Here is a 5,156-nt window from a genome sequence, read left to right as displayed (position 1 = left end):
GCACGCACGCACGCACGCACACACACACACACACACACACACACACACACACACCTTCTTTATACGCTCTTGATGTTATCTCTCTCTATGGCGCTTTGATATTAATTACATATCAACGGGGTCGTAGACAGGCGATTTCAGCTATGGACTTTGATTTTATACTGGCAATTATAATCCACTTTGATCAGAATTGCTATTGCGATAATGTATTTCATTTTTCCGCTACAAAATTCGAATAGGCTGTGGACAACGTAGCGTGAACCTATGCAGTTAATTCATTCACGTGAACAAGCAAAAACCCGTTCTTTCTTATTCTTAAACATTAGGTACCGTTACCTTGGGCTAACACTATAACTGGGCAAGTGATTATAGTTACAATGGCCGGCCACATGTGACCTTCGTGCTCATCTGGAGCCAAGCACGCTGTTCATACCAACAAAGCGCAAAGTCGTGATGCAGGGCAGAGGAATGACAGGCACATTAAATAATAAATCTTGAGTGTCACGAAGGTCAACCTGTTTTCTACACTCACGTGGGTGACACACCCACACAAAACTGTATAAATAGAGAAGGATGTGCACACATCAACATTATCTGCACCGTTTCCCTGTCAGTTGTTGTCTGAGCTCGCCGAAAAGTAAGTGTAAATAGTTTGTTATGGTTTTCTAAGTCGTAAACGTTTAGATTCATGTTTCATTTATTTCCTATTGAAATTGAATTATTATCTGTTAACAATAATACAATTTTTCTTTCCTAATCAATTTTGTTGGCCAAGGTTCCGTTGGCTAGTTATAAAACAAAGTAAATCGTTTAATATTTCAGTTAATATACATTTCTTTATTTGGTTTACAGGTCAATATGAAAGCCGTATCTATAATCTGCGGACTCGTTGTCCTAATGTTGATGGTACGTATAAACCATAAATTTAGTTAGAGATGTTTACGGTATCTATGTTTTATTCGATTATTGAACATAGCTGGTAAAATTGTGCCGAAGGTTCACGGACGCAGTCAGATACTGGTGAATGCACTTGTGCATAAGACACCGATGCTAATCAGGTTTTGGAACGCGCTCACAATGCGTGTTTCAATCCGACTCGATGACGTCGCTCTGTTTACCAATAACTAGCACGAAGCATTCTTTAGTTTCCTTTTACACACCTGGTTGAAAACACATAAAACACGCGAAACCTCCAATCACTGTCTTGGTAGTAACAAATTCTCCGTTTTAGACACTGTTTTTTTAGTGTAGGCCTACGTTTGCAATCCGATTGATTTTGAACTATATAGTTTGGATTTCGAGGTATTTAACTCTATTTTAACCAAAAAAATGTTTTGCCCCAAACAAGCTTATAATCAGCCGTGCAGTCGCGAAAGAAGGCCTAGAGCGTTATAATCATCTGAACCCCATTCTAGAACCACTCATGTGAGTGATGTACTGTATTTCGCTTAATCAACAACGCATTTGCACCTATAATTGCGCCAAACGTTATTTCTCAAATTCACCATGAAACATGTGATGAATTTCATTTTACCCATGCTTATTAACATTAATAACAATGTTATTTTACGGTAAATCGATTAAATTATAACCTGTTAAAAAACGTTTCGAGAAAACTGGTCTGCTTGATTACATACGCTATACATTATAACGCTATACATTATAACGCTATTATACTAGATACAATTGGTAATTTATACAGCCTCATCTCAGACATGTATGGTTATTGTCAGGTTGCCGCCGTCACACCATCTTATGGTGGGTATGGGTATCGCTCGTACCCCAGCCGCTATGGATACGGTCGAAACTATGGTGGATACGGCCGCAACTATGGTGGATACGGCCGCAACTATGGTGGATACGGCCGCAACTATGGTGGATACGGTATTAATTAATTAATTAATTAATTGGATCCGGATCACCACCAAAATCTTACCAATTCCAAGTTAGCCCATTTCTGACCTATCCTGAAAATTTTATGACAATCCGTCCATAACTTTTTCAGTTAGGCTGTACACAAACAAACCTATAGATTGATAGATAGATATTCGCTGAGTGCGAGCGTGCAGGTGGGGGAGAATTGTGGTTGCCCTTATAGGATTGTGGTTTGCCTTATTAGCCTGTGGTTGCGTGTTTGTAAGCTAGTCTACAGCCAGCCCACCTAGTGGAAGTGAACTGAAACGTGCATGTTCACAAACCCACAAACCAACACTCAAACACACGCCGGTGAAAACATAACCTCCGCCAAGCCCCTGGCGGAGGTAATAAGTAACATTCTTAAAAAAAAGAGCAAAATGCATTGAGTAGTTTTGAAGATCTATTTTCTTGAAAGTCAGTGGACGGCGGCGGGCAGGGTTACACCTCCCGTTGTCAAATATTTGCACACACGCGCGGACGCACGCACACACCGCATTCACACACATACGGGCATGCGCACGCACAATCACACGCGCACCCACCCACACACATACCACATTTACAGAAACACGGGCGCGCACACACATACACGCACGCGCACATGCACACGCACACACACGCATACATACGTACGTACGTACGTACGCATACACGCTCCCCCCTCACGCACCCACCGACCCACCCACACACCCACGCACACACATACGACATTTACACACACACGGGCGCGCACACATAAACGCACACGCACACGCAAACACACGTACACGCATACATACCGACAGTCAATATGTATGCGTGTACGTGTGCGTTTAAATGTGTGCGCGCCCATGTGCGTGTAAATGTCGTATGTGTGTGCGTGGGTGGGTCCGTGGGTGGGTGGGGTGCGTGCGTGCGTGCGTGCGTGCGTAAATACGTACGTACGTATGCGTGTGTGTGCATGTGCGTGTATGTGTGTGCGCATGCCCGTATGTGTGTGAATGGCCGTGCGTGCTCGCTTGTGTGTGATGTGTGTGCGCGCGCGTGTGTGTGATGTGTGTATGCGCGCGTGTGTGTGATGTGTGTGTGTGATTTTCTCAACGAATTTGACGTTTCACAAAATCCACTCCTGGGACACTCAAATCCGCCGATTTCCCCCTGATCAGAGATTCCATGATCAGAGATTCCGCGAATCCGCGGAAATCGGCGGATTTGACAGTCGCAGGGATCGATTTTGTAAAACGTCAAATGCGTTGAGAAAATTTGGGGGGGGGAAGAAAAAATTGAAATTATACCTTCAACAGTACCTGACAGTAGACTGACAGCGAGGTCAACAGCGGGTGTTACAGATAGCCAGTGTGTATACCGCGCCTGCCGCTAGGGCGTACGATGTACGCGAGTCATGGCAAGCAGTATGGCATGCTGTTTGTGTCATAATTCGATTTTTGTTTTATGGTTGATTTTATCGCATATAACATTCGATTTATCACATATAACATTCGATTTATCACATATATCATTCGATTTATCAAATATAACATTCGATTTATCACATATAACATTCGATTTATCACATATATCATTCGATTTATCAAATATAACATTCGATTTATCACATATAACATTCGATTTATCGCATATTATTTGATTGGTTAATGCTGGTTTAAATAACTCAAACAACAGGTTAGCAAACTTAAACACGGCAGCATCACAGCCAGCGAGGCTGGAGCTGCCACAAACGTCTACGCGTAGCTTCGCGCTGGCTAAGCAAATGCCAGCACGAAGAACGCGTTCGCACCGACCTGCTGGCGTTGTCGAATGACCTACTGGACCGAAAGCCATTATTGCAGCACCAGCTTGTGCGCGATGAAAAACAACTTAAATCGCATAGCGTGATTCCCGTGTCAATTATTAGATGGGGCAAAAGAGCAAAAATTGTGGAAATCATATTAACTATAGAAGCAAGAGTGAAAATTATGGAATACACAAATGTTTACTGAAATGACGCAGCGTCAGTTGACTTGCGATAGCGAGTGAAAAATGCAGAAATTTTCTTCCTCTTTGAGCGAAAATGCATCGGCCGGGCATTGTTCATTATTACGAAAAAGTCAACGGGCTTGCAGTAGGTACAGGAGTCAGCTCACGTCGTTGACGCCCCATCAATCGCCAATCAACAAATATAGGCGGGGCTTATCGTGTCCTACAGAATATGGCGAAAATGAAAGAAAAGAACTTAGCACTGATGCGCAAAACAGCCGTGTTAAGTTCGTATTTGGCCAAACTCTATCGGATGAAACCGTTCTAGCCTAGCAGAAAAGTGCACTAGTTTCCTGAGATCGGCGATTCCGTGTCCGAATGATATTGTACTCACAAAATTTTGAATCATAAAGGGGCGGCGTAGGACCCTGTGATTGGAAGACACGAAAGGTGTCAATGCCGCTCCTCGGCTAAGCGCCTCGGATCATGGCCAGCTATTACGTGCTAAGCGCCCATCTATCAACAAACTTTATACAATCAGAACAAACTGATAATCAAAAAATAATAATGTACAATCTATTCTAGTAAATTTTGAGTAGGGATGGATTGTAGAGGATGTGCGCGAGAAGACCGGAGGAGGTAGAGGAGAGTGGGAGAATGTGGAGGAAGTAGACTGTCATTGTATAGAGCTTGTGATAGATTGGCTCTCAGATTCAGGAAACGTGGCCAAGTAAAATTTTCAGGACGAAAGTCATTCGATGCGTGAATCGAATGATTGCGATTGGCGTGATCGAATGATGTCGATGCATCATTCGATTTCACGCATTGAATGATTCGATTCCACGCATACGAATCATTCGACTCAGCCAATCGAATCATTCGATTCACGCATCGAATATCAATTCGATCACGTAATGCGAATGATTTCGGATGCATCAATTCGATGCGTGAATCGAATGATCCGGATGCGCGAATCGAATGATTGATGCATCATCTCCGATTCACGGCATGACGAATCATTCGAATTCAACGCATCGAATCATTTTGATTCACGCGCATTCGAAATGATGATGCCATTGCATTCGATGGCCGTGAATTGGGAAACAAATCACATCGATCGTCGAATCAGAATCATTCGATGCGTGAATCGAATCATTCGAATGCTGACATCGAATCATCTCGATGCATCAATTTCGACTTCACGCATCGAATCATTCGATCACGCATCGAATCATGCTCGATTCACGCATCGAATCATTCGATCCTTTTCTGATATAAAAATC

At 43.0% G+C, this 5,156-nt stretch overlaps 1 long non-coding RNA gene across 1 annotated transcript; it reads left to right on the top strand.

Annotated features, from left to right (window-relative positions):
- Positions 1 to 563: 563 nt before the first annotated feature.
- On the top strand, positions 564 to 1,885 carry LOC106813358. The gene is made up of 3 exons (XR_001394458.1): positions 564 to 637; positions 853 to 906; positions 1,734 to 1,885. It is a non-coding gene; the product is annotated as an uncharacterized LOC106813358 (long non-coding RNA).
- Positions 1,886 to 5,156: the final 3,271 nt, after the last annotated feature.

This window comes from Priapulus caudatus, unplaced genomic scaffold (genome assembly GCF_000485595.1).
Source record: "Priapulus caudatus unplaced genomic scaffold, Priapulus_caudatus-5.0.1 Scaffold759, whole genome shotgun sequence".
NCBI classification, from domain to species: Eukaryota; Metazoa; Priapulida; class Priapulimorpha; order Priapulimorphida; family Priapulidae; genus Priapulus; species Priapulus caudatus.
This window is presented reverse-complemented; position numbering and strand designations above follow the sequence as displayed.